We start from the raw sequence: 20,754 nt of genomic DNA, 5'->3' as shown, positions 1-20,754 counted from the left end.
TTCTCTGGCCTCTTTGACCTCTTGCTCAGTATAGAGCTGTACCCTTGGTGAATCATGAATGATGTCAGTTGGTATGACCGCTTCTGCTCCGTAAACCATGAAGAACGGAGTGTATCCGGTAGACCGGTTTGGAGTTGTTCTTATACTCCACAGTACTGATGGTAGCTCATCGAGCCAACATCCCGGTGATTTTTTCACCGCATCAATGAGTCTTGGTTTGATACCGGAAAGTACCAAAGCGTTCATTCTTTCCACTTGGCCATTGCCTTGTGGGTGTGCCACTGAGCACAAATCCAACCGGATGTTGTTGTCCTCACAAAACCTTTTGAACTTACCTTGAGCAAAGTTGGTTCCATTGTCAGTGATGATGCTGTGCGGGTATCCATACCGCAAAATGACATCTTTTAAGAACTTCACCGCTGTGTGCCCATCACATTTTGCGATAGGTTTCACTTCTAGCCATTTGGTGAATTTATCCACCATAACCAAGATGTGAGTCATGCTGCTCCTTGCAGTTTTGAATGGGCCAACCATATCGAGGCACCAAACGGCAAACGGCCATGTTAATGGTATTGTTTTTAAACCGGACGCTGGGGTATGATTTTGCTTGGCGTACCTCTGGCACCCGTTGCATTTTCTTACCAAATCCTCAGCGTTTTCCAAAGCAGTGGGCCAATAAAACCCATGCCGGAATACTTTTGCTACCAGCGCCCTTGATGAAGCATGATGCCCACATTCTCCTTGGTGAATCTCCTCAAGCATTTCTTTCCCTTCTTCCGATTCCACACATCTTTGAAGGACACCGGTAACGCTTCTCTTGTACACCTCACCATTGATGAATGTATATGCTTTGGACCTTCTTTGTATTCTCCTTGATTCATTTTCGTCATCCGGCAAGGTGTCATTGATCAGGAATTCCTTAATAGGTTTAACCCACGACGGTGTCTCTCGAACCAAAAACACCGGTGCATCTATCTCCATGCTATCTACCAGCATCATTTCTTCCGGTATGGGTACAGCAGTCCCCGAGCTTGCCGGAGCAGTCCCCGAGTTTGCCGGTGCAGTCCCCGGGTTTCCTTCATCGATATCCATGGGTACTACATGTGATTCCAGTACGAAAATTGATTCCGATTCCGGGCTTGGTTTGATCGATGGTACTCTTAAGTGAGCCAAAGCTATTCCGGGAGGGATTTCTTGCCTAGATGAGCCCAGCTTGGACAAAGCATCCGCGGCTTCATTTTCTGCGCGCGGCACATGGTGAAACTCACATCCTTCGAAGAATCCGGCAATCTTTTGCACGTGAAACCGGTACAAGGCCATGTTGGCATCTTTCGCATCCCAATCCCCGGAACATTGCTGTACCACAAGATCTGAATCCCCATAGCAAATGATCCGGTGCGCACCGATTTCTTTTGCGACCTTAAGCCCATGGATCAAAGCTTCATATTCAGCGACGTTGTTTGATGCCCTGAAATGTACTTGCAAAACATACCGAAGATGATCTCCTTTTGGCGAGGTGAGCACCACACCGGCACCTAGACCCTCTTTGAGTTTGGATCCATCAAAGTGCATTTTCCAGTATTCTATCCTCTGGTCTGGCGGTTTGTATTGCATCTCCGCCCAATCGACGAGGAAATCAGCCAAAGCCTGTGATTTTATGGCATCCCTTCTTTCGTACGCTGGTACATATGGTGATATCTGGATTGCCCATTTTGCAATCCTTCCGCTAGCGTCCTTGTTGCACATGATATCGGAGATTGGTGCTTCACTCACCACCTTCATAGGATGTTCTTCAAAGTAATGCTTGGGTTTTGTGGCGGCCATGTACACGCCATAAGTCATCTTTTGGAAATGAGGGTAGTTTTGTTTTGAGAGGGAGAGCACCTCGCTCAGGTAGTATACCGGCCTCTGGACGGTTTTTCCTTCCTCTTCTCTTTCAACCACAACCACTACGCTCACAACCCGGTTTGTTGCTGCTATGTATAATAGCATAGGCTCTCTTTCTAGAGGTGAAGCCAGTATAGGTGTTGTGGCCAGCATTGTTTTCAGTTCTTTAAACGCTGCGTCTGCCTGAGGGGTCCAGACGAACGTATCGGATTTTTTCATGAGAGCATAGAGTGGCAGAGCTTTTTCTCCCAACCTGCTCAGGAACCGGCTTAGCGATGCCAAGCTTCCGGTAAATTTTTGCACATCTTTTAGTTCTCGTGGGATATTCATTCTTTCTATTGCCCGGATTTTTACCGGATTGACTTCAATGCCCCGGCTTGACACAAGGAAACCGAGCAACTTGCCGGCAGGGACACCGGAAGTGCATTTTGCCGGATTAAGCTTCATCCGGAACCGTCTTAGGTTATCGAATGTTTGCCGGATGTCATCGATTAAGGTGTTCTTTACCTTAGTTTTTATCACAATGTCGTCTACATAGACTTGCACATTCTTTCCGATTTGATCAAACAAGCATTTTTGCATACAGCGCTGGTACGTTGCACCAGCGTTGCGCAAACCAAAGGGCATAGTGACATAGCAATAAGCCCCGTGCGGGGTAATGAACGCAGTTTTTATTTGATCTTCCTTTTTCAAGGGAATTTGGTGGAAACCGGAATACGCATCCAGGAAGGACAACAACTCACACCCAGCAGTTGAATCAATCACTTGATCGATCCGTGGCAAAGGAAAAGGATCTCTTGGGCAAGCCTTGTTTAGGTTGGTGTAGTCGATGCACATGCGCCACACCTTTGGAGCTTTTGCCTCCAGGTTCTCATCTTTTTTCTTTTCGACCATTACCGGATTGGCCAGCCACTCTGTGTGCGTGACCTGCACAATGAATCCGGCAACAAGCAGTTTGGTTACTTCTTCTCCAATAATCTTCCTCCTATCTTCAGCGAACCAGCGCAAGGGTTGCCGCACCGGCTTGGCGTCTTTCCGGACATTCAAGGAGTGCTCAGCCAGCTCCCTCGGAACACCCACCAAGTCATCAGTTGACTAGGCAAAGATATTCCGATTCTCACGGAGGAAGCTGACGAGCGCGCTTTCCTATGCTTGATCGAGTCCGGCACCGATGCGAACGGTGCGCTCTAGGTAAGCCGGATCCAGCACAATGTCCTTTGTTTCATTTATCGGCTTGAATGCCGGTGAGCCCAAGCTTCCACTCATTGCCGCTAAACTCAACTGTGAGGATTGAGCCAGCGCAACCGCAGTTTGCATTCTTCTTTTTTCCTCCGCGATCACCAGCGACTCCGCTAGGTTTGATCCGGCAGATGCAGTTTCCAGCGAGACCTTATAGTTCCCCACCACAGTTAAGGGTCCACGAGGTGCCGGCATCTTCATCTTGAGGTAAGCTGTATGAGTCGTAGCCATGAAAGCTGCCAACGCTGGTCTTCCCAGCAACGCATGGTAAGGACTGTCTAGGTCCACCACCTCAAACTCAACATTTTCAACCCGGCAATTGTCACGTCCTCCAAACGCTACGTCCACCCGAACTTTTCCTACCGGAGCACAGGATAAGCCCGGAACGATTCCGTGGAACGTTGTACGCGTGGGCTGAAGCATGTTTTCTATTATGCCCAGCGTAAGCATGGTGTGCTTGTACATGATGTTTATGCTGCTGCCGTTATCTATCAGCACATTGCTGAATTTTACTCGGGTTTGTGGCCCTTTCATGATTGGGTCCACAACAAGAGCATATCCACCCGGGTTCAGCATGATTTTGGGGTGATCCTTAAATGACCAGGTAATTTCCTGATCTGACCACAGCATGTATCTGGGAACTGCCGGCATCACGTCGTTTACCTCCATGGAGCGGCGATGCACACTTTGCCTGTCTGTCGGCTCAGTGACAAAAACAACACAGCACATATGCGGGCCCTCGTAAACATTCCGGCCTAAAGGTGCCGGTGGAGGTGGTTGATCATCGTTCTGCTCCACCCGATTAACTTGCTGGTACTGTTGCCTATTTGGCTGATGCTGTACCGGTAAAGCATTTGCTCCGGTGAGTGGTGGCGGTGGTGGTAGTTGTTGCTGGCGCAGCATATCTTGTGACGGCGGCAATACTGTTGAGCACCCTTGTGCTTGCGCGTCCTTTACTGCTCCCTTTTGCATCAAGTACTTGGTCCAAGAGCAATCCTTCGTCAGGTGATTTGACGGGTGATCCGGGTTTGGCGTGTGCCACCGGCAAGGTTGATCCATGGCGGCTTCCATGGTGTATTTTACGGGTTCCTGCCAATTCTTTTTCTGGCCCCAAGGTTTCTTTTCGACCCACTGCTTTTTTGGACCCGCCCATGGCTGCGATCCGGTTTTTTGCCTTTGGCTGCCGCCGGCATCATAATTTTCTTGCACAGCAGCAACGTGCTGCTGAGCATACCTTCGATCCGGGAAATCTTCCCTTCTTTTGTTGTTCCGGTTGTCCCGGTATTGTTCCTGTCGCTGCTCTGGCTCAGCTTGTACTGCTGGTTGCAATGGGTCTCCCAATGCATAGCTGTCCGCCACACGTATCATCTCTGCCAAGGTTGCTGGCATGCTTCTCTGCAGCTTTTGCCACAGCGGTGATCCTCTCCGGCATCCTTGACTGAACCAAGCAATTGCTTGTGCCTCAATCACTCCTTCACACGTGTTTCTTGTTGAGTTCCACCGGGTAAGATAATCTCTGTCTGTCTCTCCGGCACGTTGCTGGCATAAAGCGAGCTGCTGGGGCCGGTTTGGCCTCTTGTAAGTGCTACTGAAGTTGTTCACGAAGGCTTCCTCAAAGTCCAGCCATCCGTTGATGCTTCCTGCCGGCAAGTTGTTAAGCCAAATCCGTGCAGGGCCTACCAGGTAGGACGGTATGATTCTCACCGCCCAACGCCGGTTTACTCCACCACCAGCTACATAAACAGCTGTGACATAGTCCGCCAGCCAATCTTCCGGCTTGGTCGTGCCATCATATGTTTTTGTGTCTCGAGGCAGCTGGAAATTGCGTACCGGTGGCTCCTCTCCCATGATTCTTGGGCCAAAACATTTTGGGCCAGGAGGACCCTCAGATTCGATCATTTCGGAAAGATGTACTCTGTCCAGCCTGTGCCTCGCATCCTGGTCTGGCAAACATCTTTCCCCCAGGCGATCTCCCAAGGGGTTCCGGTAGACTCTTGTTCGCTCTACCTCGGAATCTCCCTCTCCGTATCTTTCTGGTTCCGCGGCTCTTGCCTGCCGGTACCTTGGTGGTGGCGTCTCCTCATACGCTGCCCTTGCAGCTCGATAATTTTGCCCGGTCTCATGTCTACCGGCATGATTGTCTCCGGCATAGCCTCCTCTGGCGTAGCCTCTACCTGCCCCTTGGCTTTTTCTACCGGCATCATGTTGCCCGGCTTGTTGTTTTCCGGCAAGAACCGGATCGTACACAGTCATCTGCTGTGCGTTCATCTCTTTTTCTCTTCTTCTGTCCGGATGGGGGGACGATGCCTGCCCATGGGACTTGCTTCCGGCATTCTTTGTTGAACGCGTGGATTTTGAGGCCGCGGCCTTGTTCAGCTTAGCCAGTTGCTCAGCATTCTGCTGCTCAATAGTTTCCAGCAGCTCTCTAACACGCTCTTGCTGTTTTGCCAAAGCATCTCCGGAAAGCGATTCACATAGCTCTACCGCAGCTTTAGCAGCTTTTATAGTTTTATCCGGGGTACTGTACTTAGGTTTTTCCACGATGCTAACAGATGTAGAGGTACTTTTGCCGGCAAAAACTTCTTTGCGCAAATCCTGATCTAGGTTGCGAGCTTTTAGCCGGTTTTCCGGTATCCTAGCAGCATGCGCGCTAACAGAAGCAAAGCCATGGGCAGCGTTATACTCACGTAGGGTTAGGTTCAGCTCGCGCTGCGCCCGGACGATATCCTTGCCGCTCTCGAGCACCTTCTGGCGCTGCGCCTCCAGCTCCGCCTGAGCCGCTGCCGGGTCGATGTTCTGCGCGATGGGGGTGGCGAGGACGTTCATCGCCGCTCGGAGCGGTGTTTCCGGTGGCGCGGATGACGCTCCCGCTGCGCCTGCGTCACGCTCCAGCAGTGGTTTGGCCGCACGGGTCGAAGCCGCACGACCAGCACCTTCACCCACAGCTTCTTTTCCTGCACCAACCACGCCGGTCATCATTACCTCGACGCTGCCGGCGGCGCGGCCAGCACAGAGCCATCTTGGCGGGTCCGGTGCCACCAGCACCGGCGAGAGGCGCTGGCGCACAGGGACGGTGCCGAAGTAGACGCGGTGGCTGCCAAACTCGATGATGCGGCCGTTCTTGGGGAAGATGACGCCGTTGGTGAAGCAGCCCGCATTGTCGTTGATGAAGTCCATGGCGTAGATGCGTTGCACGAGCGCGGACACCGTACGCTCGCCGGAGACCTCGAGGATGCCCGCCCGAATGTGAACTCCTTCAAGCGCCACTTCATGCCCCACGGTGGGCACCAACTGTCGTCGTGGCGAACGAGCAGATGCCATAGGATGGCTTAGATTGGGGCCGAATGGACGCTAGAGGATTCGGGGGAGGGTTTGCGACTAGATGGGACGAACTTCCGGATGCTTTCCTCAAGAACACAACCAAAGGCTGGTATGCAAGAAGAGAGACAAGAGGAAGAACTCTTTACTAGATCGCTTGCTTCATTGATCTCAACATGGTTACAAGTGCTTGAATACAAGTTCTATCGTCTAATCTCCTCTGGGGACACGCGCCTGTAAGAGGCAGTACCCCCTCTCCTTATATAGGGGAGAGGGTGGCTTACAGAACAAGAAACCCTAATGGCATCTTTGACTGGACAAACTACTTTACAAAGCTACTTTAATCACAGATGACGCCGGAGTCTTCTTTAATCAGGGACGCTGACGTCCTCCGGCTTCTTTCAGCGTCATCTCTCTCTTTGGCGCCAGGGCTCTGATTAAAGCCGCTTTGCTTAGCTCATCCTTGTCTTCTTGCTCTGAAGAGAATCTTTGACCAGTCCTGCCGACAGGCCCTTCTCTCCAGTATCTTCTTTTACCGGGTTCCGGCATACCCCTTTGGGGATACCGGCCTAGCTTCACTTAGCCCAAACTCCTACCTTTGTATTCCGGTAAGAATATCAAACCGGTATCTTGATGGCTCAAACCATCCGGTTTGGCATGCCTTTGGCATACCGGGGGTTATCCCCCCAACACCTTTCAAAGGTTCTGAGTAGTCGAGCTTCTCTTCTCTCTTATCTTACAAAGGAAAACTGGCTTTACGCAAAAGAAGATCTACCAGAAAGCCCGTATACCCGCTTTGCTAAAAGGTTGTACTAAGTCTTGCTGAGTCCCTGTACTCAGCTTTGCATGCTTTTGTTTCAGATAAAGTCGCTACAGCCGAAGGTGGTTTCTACGTTAACATCGATGGTTAGTTTGGAGTTCCCAGGCAGCAGCCTGCGACTTATGGGCTGGGACGTCGCTTTATGTTATGGCTTCTTAAGCCCTTTGCTATCTTGTTATTTAGAATAACATAATTTGCTTCCGTTGCTTGTTGAATGTTGGGTCAGTGACCTCTGCGTGTAATAATTTGGATCTTACTCTTTTAAGAGTTGTAATATATTCTTTTGAGTCGTAGAGTCACTGTTGTGTTACCGATTCTCTCACTGTAGTCTCTCGAGCTCAAGGTTAGGCTTATGTCGGACGAAGATCTGGTATTTGTCTAACCCTGATCCCGGGGGTGCCACACGGTTCGGGTGGCGAACCGCGACTAAAGACCTGGGCCCAGCGCGCTCGCTGGCCAGCTGGTGGACGGGAGGGGCTTTAGTCGCGGTTGGCCAGGCCAACCGCGACTAAAGGTCCTCAGGCCTGGCCCGAAGGCCTTTAGTCGCGGTTGGCCAGGCCAACCGGGACTAAAGGCCCATCCCTATAAAAGGGCCTCAGCTCACAGCACTTAGCCATTTGGTGCCACTTCTCTTCACAAGCTTCACAAGGGGGTGTAGGTTTGCTTTTGGTTCCTCTTATGCACACAAGGTGTTTGATGAAATGCCCCAAGAGCATGAAACAAACATGATATGAAGTGTTGGATCCACACTTGAGCTTCCTCATTTATTTTTTCCTCCTCGATCGCGGTTAGCAACTTGAACCTTTCATGCATGTGTGTCATTGATAAAATATGCATGTGTGTAGTTCATTGTTTAATTTCTATTGTTTATAGCTAGTTAGTTTAACAAATGCATGATGGTTAATTATATATTTTATATTATAATAATGCAGATGAATCGGCAATGGATGTACGGTAACCGACTCTCCGGCGAGTTCACTACGGGTTTGAAAGATTTCCTCGTAGTGGCTAATGCGAACAAGGAGAAGGGTTTTGTTATCTGTCCATGTGTTGACTATAAGAATCAGAAGCGTTACTCTTCCTCAAGAGAAGTTCACCTGCACCTGCTTCGGCACGGTTTCATGCCAAGCTATAATTGTTGGACCAAGCATGGAGAAAGAGGGGTTATAATGGAAGAAGATGAAGAAGGGGATGATTTCATCGATGAAAACTATTTTGCTCATTTCGGTGATACTTTCATGGAGGATGCTGAAGGTGAAGGGGAAGGTGAAGAAGAGGCACGTGATGAGCCCGTTGATGATCTTGGTCGGACCATTGCTGATGCACGGAGACGCTGCGAAACTGAAAAGGAGAGGGAGAATTTGGATCGCATGTTAGAGGATCACAGAAAGTCGCTGTACCCCGGATGCGATAATGGTCTGAAAAAGCTGGGCTGCACACTGGATTTGCTGAAATGGAAGGCACATGCAGGTGTAGCTGACTCGGCATTTGAAAACTTGCTGAAAATGTTGAAGAATATGTTTCCAAAGAATAACGAGTTGCCCGCCAGTACGTACGAAGCAAAGAAGGTTGTCTGCCCTCTAGGTTTAGAGGTTCTGAAGATACATGCATGCATCAACGACTGCATCCTCTACCGCGGTGAATACGAGAATTTGAATGAATGCCCGGTATGCACTGCATTGCGTTATAAGATTAGAGGCGATGACCCTGGTGACGATGTTGAGGGCGAGAAACCCAGGAAGAGGGTTCCCGCCAAGGTGATGTGGTATGCTCCTATAATACCACGGTTGAAACGTTTGTTCAGGAACAAAGAGCATGCCAAGTTGTTGCGATGGCACAAAGAGGACCGTAAGTCGGACGGGGAGTTGAGACACCCCGCAGATGGAACGCAATGGAGAAAGATCGACATAGAGTTCAAAGATTTTGCAGCTGACGCAAGGAACATAAGATTTGGTCTAAGTACAGATGGCATGAACCCTTTTGGCGAGCAGAGCTCCAGCCATAGCACCTGGCCCGTGACTCTATGCATCTACAACCTTCCTCCTTGGTTGTGCATGAAGCGGAAGTTCATTATGATGCCAGTGCTCATCCAAGGTCCGAAGCAACCCGGCAACGACATCGATGTGTACCTAAGGCCATTAGTTGATGAACTTTTACAGCTGTGGGGCAGACCTGGTGTCCGTGTGTGGGATGAGCACAAAGAAGAGGAATTTGACCTACGAGCGTTGCTTTTCGTAACCATCAACGATTGGCCTGCTCTTAGTAACCTTTCGGGACTGTCAAATAAGGGATACAATGCATGCACGCACTGCTTACATGAGACTGAAAGTGTACATTTGCCAAATTGTAAGAAGAACGTGTACCTTGGGCATCGTCGATTTCTTCCGAAAATTCATCCGAAGAAAGAAAGGCAAGCATTACAACGGCAAGGCAGATCACCGGCCGAAGCACTGCGGAGCACTTGGTGCTGAGGTATTTGATATGGTCAAGGATTTGAAAGTCATCTTTGGAAAGGGTCCTGGCGGACAATCAGTTCCGAAGGGAGCTGACGGGCACGTAGCCATGTGGAAGAAGAAATCTATATTCTGGGAGCTAGAATATTGGAAAGTCCTAGATGCCCGCTCTGCAATCGACGTGATGCACGTTACGAAGAATATTTGCGTGAACCTCCTAAGCTTCTTGGGCGTGTATGGGAAGACAAATGATACAAAGGAAGCACGGCATGACCAGCAACGTTTGAAAGACCCTGATGACCGGCATCCGGAATGGTTTCAAGGTCGTGCCAGCTACGCTCTGACCAAAGAAGAGAAGGTCATCTTTTTTGAATGCCTGAGCAGTATGAAGGTCCCGTCTGGATTCTCGTCCAATATAAAGGGAATAATAAACATGGCGGAGAAAAAGTTCCAAAACCTGAAGTCTCGCGACTGACACGTGATTATGACGCAATTGCTTCCGATTGCTTTGAGGGGGCTCCTGCCGGAAAATGTTCGAGTAGCCATTGTGAAGCTATGTGCATTCCTCAATGCATTCTCTCAGAAGGTAATCAATCCAGAAGTTCTACCACGGTTACAGAACGATGTGGTCCAATGTCTTGTCAGTTTCGAGTTGGTTTTCCCGCCATCCTTCTTCAATATTATGACGCACCTCCTGGTTCACCTAGTCGAAGAGATTTCCATTCTCGGTCCTGTATTTCTACACAATATGTTCCCCTTCGAGAGGTTCATGGGAGTATTAAAGAAATATGTTCGTAACCGTGCTAGGACAGAAGGAAGCATCGCCAAGGGCTATGGAAATGAGGAGGTAATTGAGTTTTGTGTTGACTTTGTTCCTGACCTTAAGCCGATTGGTCTTCCTCGATCGCGGCACGAGGGGAGACTAAGTGGAAAAGGCACGATCGGAAGGAAATCAACGATATGTATGGACGGCCATTCTATGACTGAAGCACACCACACAGTTCTGACCAATTCCAGCTTGGTGGCTCCGTACTTTGAGAAACACAAGAATATTTTACGCTTGGACAACCCGGGGAAGCCTGAATCCTGGATTAGGAAGGCCCACATGGAGACTTTCGGCAGTTGGTTGAGAAAACATTTAATGAATGACAATGATGTTGTAGATCAGTCGTACATGTTGGCCAAGACACCATCTTCGACTATAACGACTTTCCAAGGGTACGAGATAAATGGGAATACATTTTACATGATCGCCCAAGATAAAAAGATCACCAACCAAAACAGTGGTGTCCGCTTTGATGCAGCAACCGAGAATGGGCAAAAGGTCACATATTATGGTTACATAGAGGAGATATGGGAACTTGACTATGGACCCTCCTTTAAGGTCCCTTTGTTCCGGTGCAAATGGTTCAAGCTAACAGGAGGTGGGGTAAAGGTGGACCAGCAATACGAAATGACAATGGTGGATTTCAACAATCTTGGTTACCTTGACGAACCATTCATCCTAGCGAAAGATGTCGCTCAGGTTTTCTATGTGAAGGACATGAGTAGCAAACCGAGGAAACAGAAAGATAAGAAAACGATCAGTACATCATGCGATGATCCAAAGTGCCACATTGTTCTTTCAGGGAAAAGAAACATCGTGGGAGTGGAGGACAAGACAGACATGTCAGAAGATTATAATATGTTTGCTGAAATTCCGCCCTTCAAAGTGAACACCGACCCAAGCATTAAGTTAAATGATGAGGATGCTCCATGGATACGGCACAATCGTAAGCAAGCAGGGACACAAGGGAAGAAATGATGTGTAATAATGTATTGTACCAAACTTTGTTGAATGGATCATGTGAATTATATTACCCGTGATGTGTTTGGTGTCCATTTTCGAATGATTCGAGATACCACTGATGATACATGAAATTTGGAGTGATTTAGTCATACTCCTGCCTAGGCGTATAATATGCATACTCGTAGTCTTCATAGCCGCCGCCGTTGTACTGGTAGTCGTCGCCTTCTAAGTTGCCGCCGTCGTAGCCGCTGCTGTCGTCGCTGTCGTCGGGCGGCGCTCGTGGCTCGAACTGAGGGTAGCGCAGGCGGGGGATATCGCCGGCCGTGATGTAGTCCATGACGCTCTGCAGAGTCCGGCCGTACCACCATAGCCTACAGCCGGCCTCGTGGAAGTTCCCAGGAGGCAGACCGTCATCCTCATACCTGGCAAGCGCCCTCTCACGCCGATTGATGAAGAAGGCGTCCCAAGTATGCTAGTTATCGGGATGCCAGCGGGGATTCATCCGCTGCTCCGGCGTGAGGTCGAGGTAGTAGTGGTTCGTGATGGCCGCCCGACGCGCAGTACCCTGAGGGACGGGAGGGACCGGCACGCCGCCGGCGCTTAGGCTCCAGCCGGCGGGAACGCGGTAGCCCGGTGGGCAAGGGTAGTTCGAGGCGCAAAGCTCCTCCACATGCTGGTAGGTTAGAGTGGGTGCGGTGGAAGCCATGAGAGAGTGATGAGAGATTGTAGAGATGTAATAATGCTGGCCAAGCCGGGCTACATATATGTAGTGACAAATGGTGGGAAAAATGGGAGCGGGAAGACAGGAGGCGGGAAGAAAGTGGCGGGAAGAAAGCGACGGGAAGAAAGTGGCGGCAAGAAAGAGGCGGGAAGAAAGTGGCGGAAAGAAAGTAGCGGGAAGAAAGAGGCGGGAAGAAAGAGGCGGGAAAGAACTGGCGGGAAGACAGGCCGGGGAGAACTTATGGGAAGACACAGGTGGCCGGGAAGAACTGGTGGGAAGCGGGGGGCAGGAAGACAGATGAGGGAAGAAATTGGTTTTTCTGATTTTTTGATATATTATTTGTATTTTTAACATTTTAAATTGAATTAGTTTTACTTTTCTTAATTTTTTGTTATACTATTTGTATTTTTATCATTTTGAATTGAATTAGTTTTATTTTTCTGATTTTTTTGATATATTATTTGTATTTTTAACATTTTGAATTGAATTAGTTTTACTTTTCTTAATTTTTTGATATACTATTTGTATTTTTAACATTTTGAATTGAATTAGTTTTATTTTTCTGATTTTTTGATATATTATTTGTATTTTTTACATTTTGAATTGAATTAGTTTTACTTTTCTTAATTTTTTGATATACTATTTGTATTTTTAACATTTTGAATTGAATTAGTTTTATTTTTCTGATTTTTTTGATATATTATTTGTATTTTTAACATTTTGAATTGAATTAGTTTTACTTTTCTTAATTTTTAAATATACTATTTGTATTATTAAGCTTTTGAATTGAATTAGTTTTATTTTTCTGAATTTTTTGATATATTATTTGTATTTTTAACATTTTGAATTGAATTAGTTTTATTTTTCTGAATTTTTTGATATATTATTTGTATTTTATGATTTTGAAAAAGAAAAGTAATTTGAAAAAAGACCTTTAGTCGCGGTTGGCCGTGCGCGCGGGAACGAAAAACCCGGCGAAAAAGCCTTTAGTCGCGTTTGGTCTGGCCAACCGCGACTAAAGGGTACCCTTTAGTCGCGGGTCGCCTCCCCAACCGCGACTAAAGGGGGGGCTATATATTTCCGCGCGCCGCCTATCGGTTCGCACATCTTTCTTCTTCCTCGATCGATCTGTTCTCTGTGTGCGCAACGCTTGCCCCGCCGCGCCAACGACGCCGCCGCCCGAAAGCCGCCGCCCGCCACGGCGCCCGACCGAGTTCATCGCCGCCGCCGCCCGAGTTCGTCGCCGCGCGCGCCGCCGGTCGTCTCGCGCGCCGTCGCCCCGCGCGAGTTAATTCGATCGTCGCCGCCGCGCCAGACGCGTCACACGCCCGCCGCGCGCCATGCGCCGCTCGCCCGCGAGTTCGTCGCCGCCGCGCCGTTCGTCGTCGCTGTGTCGCCGCGTCGGCCGTTCGCCGTTCGACATCGCCGCACGCGTGTGCGCCCGCGCGCGCGTGTTACAGAGAGGAGAGAGGCCACATAGAGAGGAGAGATCAAGGACAGATCGAGAGAGGCCGCCGCCGGCCGATTTTTTTTAACAAATTAAATTTTGTAACTTAATTAAATTGGAACTTAAATAAAGTGTAATTAAAGTGTAATTAACAAATTAAAAACTTTGTTACAAATTAAAAACTTTGTTACAAATTAAAGTGTAATTAACAAATTAAAAACTTTGTTACAAATTTAAAAATAAAAAAACCGGAGTTACAAACCGCCCGCCCACGCTCGCCGCCATCTTCTCCCCCGCCGACGAACCGTAACGCCCGCGCCGCTCGCTGCCGTTCTCCGCACGGCGCACACGCCGGCACCGCCCGGCCTCCCTCTGCGCGCACCGGCCGCACGTTACAGAGAGAGGAGCGTGCGCCCCTCGGCCGGCGCTTCCTCTCTCTTTTTTAAATTTTTTATTTAACTTAAAAATTGTAACTTCAAATTTGTAAGTTAAAAATTGTAACTTAAATGAAAAATAGTTTTAAGTAATTTGTAACTTCAAATTTTTATTGAACTTAATTTTTATTTAACTTAAAAATTGTAACTTAAATGAAAATTAAAAAATTATAACTTCAAATTTGTAACTTAAAAATTGTAACTTAAAATTGCATCGACCCCACGTGTATACGGAGGGGGCGGCGAGGGGGCGGCGTGCGTGTCGCCCCCTCGCCGCCCCCTCCGTATACGCGCGGGTTTTTTTTCCTCGGCACCGCCACCGCCACCGTCACCGCCACCGCCACCGCCCTTTCACCACCGGCGCCACCGCCCTTTCGCCACCGCCACCGCCCCCTTCTTCACTTAATTAATTTGTTTTTACTACATATTTTCAGGAATGACATATGGCGGACGATAGAGCTGACCCGATTATGGCCAGCTATGATCCGGACGCTGAAGACCATATGTTCGGCATCATAAACGGCGATATTTTATATGTGCCGACCGAACAAGAAGAAGGTGATATCTCTTCTTATCTGAACCTTGACGGTGAAGATGAAGGCCGTCAGCAAGATGATGCCGAACAAACGTCGATAAACGACGATCTTCAAATGGAAGTAGCAACCACCTCCGGCGCCGAGGTATATATATACATTGAGCCTCTGGTGATACAAACTAACTGATTTGAATAAATATGTGTGTACTAACGCGCACAACTCTCTTTCTTATTTTAGCCCTCGGCCGGATCGTCGAAACAATCGAGTACGTCGTCAAAGCGTGGCGCAACCAAGACGATGAAACAAGGAGAAACATGCACCATCGAGGTTGTCGACAGTGCAACCGGCAGGCCGCTGGAGCCCCGCAAGAACGCCGCCAAGTTTATCAACCAATGCGGAGCCGCCGTTGTTAGAGACAACGTCTCGATCACCGTCCAGGAGTGGAATGAGCCAAAGAAGGCACGAATTGGTTCCACTTTTGTCGATAAGAGAACAAAAAAAGATTGCTTCAAAAAGCTTATGGAACATTTCGTTCTACCTCCGGAATACAAAAATTCGATGAGGAGGGTAACAAGATTGAGGAAAACAAGGAGAGGAGGAGGCTAGTCAAACAGTTCGCTCTTCATAAGATGGCCGACGCATTCCGGAAATTCAAGCAAAATCTAGCCCATGACTTTGTCAAGGAGAACAAGACTCCGGATTTCAAAGGACAATATGAGAAACTGAAACATGATTGGCCAGAATTTGTGAAGCAAAAGAAATCGGAGCAGTTCATTCAAATATCGAAAAAATAAGGAAAATGCGGCTAAGAAGGAGTACAATCATATTATGGGGCCAGGAGGGTATCGCCTTTGGGAGCCTAGGTGGGAGAAGATGGAGAACGAGCAGAGGGCGCGAGGAATCCGTCCAGGTACGGAGGGATGGGACCCAAGGGCCAAAAGCTGGTGGTACGGGCATGGGGGAACGCTGAACCCGGAGACAGGGGAGTGTGTTTACCGGGGCAAAATAATTAAACCCACCCAAGCCCTTATTGACGCAATGAGGGATGCTCAAGAGGGGAAGATCAAGTTCAACAGAGAGAACGACGCGCTGACAAAAGCCCTCGGGAATCCTGAACACGGAGGACGTGTACGAGGCATGGGGCACATTCCGTGGAAAATAGGGTTCTCCCAGAACGATGACCCGTACGGTTACAGAAGCCGTAAGAGAAAGATGGACCGGGAAGCAGATGTTGTGGCGCGGTTGGCATCGGAAATGGATGTGATGAAGAAAACCGTGAGTGTACTAGTAGCCGAAAGAGATGCAGCTCGGGCGCAGCATGAAGATCATCCATTGGATCTCGAAAGCCAGCAGCGGAGAAGCAGCGTGGCTTCCACGGAGGCCCCACCGGCTGGTGCACCGACGATCGAAATTACTGCACCGGAGCCTCCGGCGATCGAAATTACTACACCGGAGCCTCCTCGCTACCCCGTGGACGATGTAAAGGAGATGAAAGAATGTCATCTGTATTATCCAATCGGGAACATGTCCATGAAGGTAGCCATCGGCAGTGCTTTACCATGTGAACCTGGAGCACTCCACCACAACAAGCCCATTCAAGATGGCTATGCTCGTGTCACGGTGGAGGACATAGTCCAAGGGTTTGAGGACCTGGAGATTGACATTGCTACACCTGAAGGGGAGAGAAGACTTGGAGATGTCAAGCGCCATTTCATTCTATGGCAAAAGAAGTTAATCAAGTTTCCAGGCGAGGCGTCAAGGACAACAAGTCCACCCCCCTACGGTGGTGGTGGCGGTGGAGGTGGTGGTGGTGGTGGTGCTTCACCTACACCTCCTTCACGTCAGCCGACGCCGCCCCCCAATTCACCTCCGGCGGGTAAGCAGCCGCCGCCCCCTAGTCCGCCCCGGGCGGGTAAGCAGACGCCGCCCCCCAATCCACCTCCGGCGAAGAAGCAGAAGCAGCAGTCCTGGAGTATTAACCCAGACCCTTATGTACCTAAGATAACAAAGGTACCGGAGCCATCACTGAAGCCTCTCCCCACGAGGCCTTGGGAACATAGTGCCGAGGAAGTCGACGCGGCCGCGACTGCTGATTATGAGAAATGGAAGGCGGACTGCAAGAAGAAAAGAGAGCCCGAGCCCAAGCCAGTATTTTCTGATGAGCAAAAGAAGTGGGCTAAGTCATTTTTGAACACACCGTCCCAAGCCGCAAAGAATCTGCCTGGCGACTATGCACGTGAACTTCGTAAGCAGGCACTCATGTTCAAGGAGAAGAAAGAGCGGGAGGAGGCCGAGAAAGAATTAGAAAGTAAAAAAAGCGGGAAACGAGTTGCCCAGCTCGGGGAACAAAGTAAACAATCGATTGCCCCGCTTATAGTGACAGCCGCCGGTCCGGATGCCCCCGATATCATAGAAGCTGCGGCAGCACACGGATTGACTGTAACGAGTGCCAGAGAACAAGCGGCCAACTTAGGTATGACTCTTCGTGAACTGTTAGGCCTTGATGAGGCGCCAGTGAAGGAGTGATACGTCTCCGACGTATCGATAATTTCTTATGTTCCATGCCACATTATTGATGTTATCTACATGTTTTATGCACACTTTATGTCATATTCGTGCATTTTCTGGAACTAACCTATTAACAAGATGCCGAAGTGCCGATTCTTTGTTCACTGTTTTTGGTTTCAGAAATCCTAGTAAGGAAATATTCTTGGAATTGGACGAAATCAACGCCCAGGGTCCTATTTTGCCACGAAGCTTCCAGAAGTCCGAAGAGGAGACGAAGTGGGGCCACGAGGTGGCAACACCATAGGGCGGCGCGGCCCACCCCTTGGCCGCGCGGCCCTGTGGTGTGGGCCCCTCGTGCTGCCTCCTGACCTGCCCTTCCGCCTACTTAAAGCCTCCGTCGTGAAACCCCCAGTACCGAGAGTCACGATACGGAAAACCTTCCAGAGACGCCGCCGCCGCCGATCCCATCTCGGGGGATTCAGGAGATCGCCTCCGGCACCCTACCGGAGAGGGGAATCATCTCCCGGAGGACTCTACGCCGCCATGGTCGCCTCCGGAGTGATGTGTGAGTAGTCTACCCCTAGACTATGGGTCCATAGCAGTAGCTAGATGGTTGTCTTCTCCCCATTGTGCTTCATTGTCGGATCTTGTGAGCTGCCTAACATGATCAAGATCATCTATCTGTAATTCTATATGTTGCGTTTGTTGGGATCCGATGAATAGAGAATACTTGTTATGTTGATTATCAAAGTTATGTCTATGTGTTGTTTATGATCTTGCATGATCTCTGTTATTAGTAGATGCTCTGGCCAAGTTGATGCTAGTAACTCCAAGAGGGAGTATTTATGCTCGATAGTGGGTTCATGTCTCCGTGAATCTGGAGGGGTGACAAGAACCTCTAAGGTTATGGATGTGCTGTTGCCACTAGGGATAAAACATTGGTGCTATGTTCAAGGATGTAGTCACTGATTACATTACGCGCAATACTTAATGCAATTGTCTGTTGTTAGCAACTTAATACTGGAGGGGGTTCGGATGATAACCTGAAGGTGGACTTTTTAGGCATAGATGCATGCTGGATAGCGGTCTATGTACTTTGTCGTAATGCCCAATTAAATCTCACTATACTCATCATAATATGTATGTGCATGGTCATGCCCTCTTTATTTGTCAATTGCCCAACTGTAATTTGTTCACCCAACATGCTGTTTATCTTATGGGAGAGACACCTCTAGTGAACTGTGGACCCCGGTCCAATTCTCTATACTGAAATACAATCTACTGCAATATTGTTCTACTGTTTTCTGCAAACAATCATCTTCCACACAATACGGTTAATCCTTTGTTACAGCAAGCCGGTGAGATTGACAACCTCACTGTTTCGTTGGGGCAAAGTACTTTGGTTGTGTTGTGCAGGTTCCACGTTGGCGCCGGAATCTCTGGTGTTGCGCCGCACTACATCCCGCCGCCATCAACCTTCAACGTGCTTCTTGGCTCCTCCTGGTTCGATAAACCTTGGTTTCTTTCTGAGGGAAAACTTGCTGCTGTGTGCATCATACCTTCCTCTTGGGGTTCCCAACGAACGTGTGAGTTACACGCCATCAAGCTCTTTTTCTGGCGCCGTTGCCGGGGAGATCAAGACACGCTGCAAGGGAAGTCTCCACTTCCCAATCTCTTTACTTTGTTTTTGTCTTGCTTAGTTTTATTTACTACTTTGTTTGCTGCACTAAATCAAAATACAAAAAAATTAGTTGCTAGTTTTACTTTATTTGCTATCTTGCTTGCTATATCAAAAACACAAAAAAATTAGTTACTTGCATTTACTTTATCTAGTTTGCTTTATTTACTGTTGCTAAAATGGCTACCCCAGAAAATACTAAGTTGTGTGACTTCACAACCACAAATAATAATGATTTCTTATGCACACCTATTGCTCCACCTGCTACTACAGCAGAATTCTTTGAAATTAAACCTGCTTTACTAAATCTTGTTATGCGAGAGCAATTTTCTGGTGTTAGTTCTGATGATGCTGCTGCCCATCTTAATAATTTTGTTGAACTATGTGAAATGCAAAAATATAAAGATGTAGATGGTGATATTATTAAACTAAAATTGTTCCCTTTCTCATTAAGAGGAAGAGCTAAAGATTGGTTGCTATCTCTGCCTAAGAATAGTATTGATTCATGGACTAAATGCAAGGATGCTTTTATTGGTAGATATTATCCCCCTGCTAAAATTATATCTTTGAGGAGTAGCATAATGAATTTTAAACAATTAGATACTGAACATGTTGCACAAGCATGGGAAAGAATGAAATCTTTGGTTAAAAATTGCCCAACCCATGGACTGACTACTTGGATGATCATCCAAATCTTCTATGCAGGACTAAATTTTTCTTCACGGAATTTATTGGATTCAGCTGCTGGAGGTACCTTTATGTCCATCACTCTTGGTGAAGCAACAAAGCTTCTTGATAATATGATGATCAACTACTCTGAATGGCACACGGAAAGAGCTCCACAAGGTAAGAAGGTAAATTCTGTCGAAGAAACCTCTTCCTTGAGTGATAAGATTGATGCTATTATGTCTATGCTTGTGAATGATAGGACTAATGTTGATCCTAATAATGTTCCGTTAGCATCATTGGTTGCACAAGAAGAACATGTTGATGTAAACTTCATTAAAAATAATAATTTCAACAACAATGCTTACCGGAACAATTCTAGTAATAACTATAGGCCATATCCTTATAATAATGGTAATGGTTATGCTAATTCTTATGGGAATTCTTACAATAATAATAGGAGTTCACCCCCTGGACTTGAAGCCATGCTTAAAGAATTTATTAGTACACAAACTGCTTTTAACAAATCTGTTGAAGAAAAGCTTGGGAAAATTGATATACTTGCTTCTAAAGTCGATAGTCTTGCTGCTGATGTAGATCTTTTGAAATCGAAAGTTATGCCTAATAGGGATATTGAAAATAAAATTGTTACTACAGCAAATGCCATCCAAGTTAGAATTAATGAGAATATAAGATTAATGGCTGAACTGCGTGGTAGGTGGGATAGAGAAGAAAATGAAAAACTAGCTAAAGAAAAGAATGTAGCTAAAGTTTGGACTATTACCACCACTAGTAATGCTAATGCTACACATGTTGCTGCACCTCCTACTATTAATAATAAAAGAATTGGTGTTAGCAATGTTTCCACTTCTAATGCAAAGCGCGAGAAATCGCTTTAAAGCTGCTAAAACTGCTGAAACTGCCTGTGATAAAACTGCTGAAATTTTTTCCAACATTGGGGATGATGATCCCATTGCTTTAGATTATAATGGTTTGAATTTTGATGATTGCCACATCTCTGAAGTTATAAAGTTCTTACAAAAACTTGCTAAAAGTCCTAATGCTAGTGCTATAAATTTGGCTTTCACGCAACATATTACAAATGCTCTCATAAAAGCTAGAGAAGAGAAACTAGAGCGTGAAGCTTCCATTCCTAAAAAGCTAGAGGATGGTTGGGAGCCCATCATTAAGATGAAGGTAAAAGATTTTGATTGTAATGCTTTATGTGATCTTGGTGCAAGTATTTCTGTTATGCCTA

The sequence above is a fragment of the Lolium perenne genome, chromosome 1, assembly GCF_019359855.2.
Source record: "Lolium perenne isolate Kyuss_39 chromosome 1, Kyuss_2.0, whole genome shotgun sequence".
Classification (NCBI taxonomy): Eukaryota; Viridiplantae; Streptophyta; class Magnoliopsida; order Poales; family Poaceae; genus Lolium; species Lolium perenne.
The sequence above is the reverse complement of the archived record's forward strand: the minus strand, read 5'-3'. Positions refer to the sequence as shown.